Below are 607 nucleotides of genomic sequence, written 5' to 3' on the forward strand. Positions count from 1 at the left end.
AAAAAAAAAAAAAAAAAAAAAAAAAGAGTAGATCAAAAGGCTATGCATGTCAGCCAGCCTCCTTCCTCAGGCAAGATGGTGCATGTTCAGTGGATTCAGGTACCAACTATCCACGTGGAAGTGACACAGGTAGCACGAGGGCTCAGCAACACGCTCTCACCAAGGCTGACCTGGCCACCACCACTGCTCAGAGACCAAGTTGCCAGGAGCAGTGATGAGCATCTCTACAATGGCCCCATATCTCAAGGCACCAGCCAGCCTCCTGGAAGAGAAGGCAGCATAGTCTTTTCTGGAATACTCATTTATTCTGCATATGGATGCTTCCCTTGGCTGTTACTACCATCCAGCCTTCTTGGATCCTCCGCAATTTCTGAGTATCTTTCTCCAGCTTTCTAGTTAATTGTACAAATTCCGATAAATTCTTTTCTGTTTAAGTTTTCATCCAAAAACTTTGACTAGGGCAGTAAGTTTGGAAAGTCATAGAAGCTACAAACGTTGAGATCAATGTTTCTCAAATTGGGGATCCTGTTAAAAATGCCGATCTTTATGCCGGTCCCGGTCCGGTACGGGCACGACACTGAGGGTTGCGATCCGTTGCCGGTCACGA

The sequence above is a fragment of the Galeopterus variegatus genome, unplaced genomic scaffold, assembly GCF_000696425.1.
Source record: "Galeopterus variegatus unplaced genomic scaffold, G_variegatus-3.0.2 Scaffold1695, whole genome shotgun sequence".
Lineage (NCBI taxonomy): Eukaryota > Metazoa > Chordata > Mammalia > Dermoptera > Cynocephalidae > Galeopterus > Galeopterus variegatus.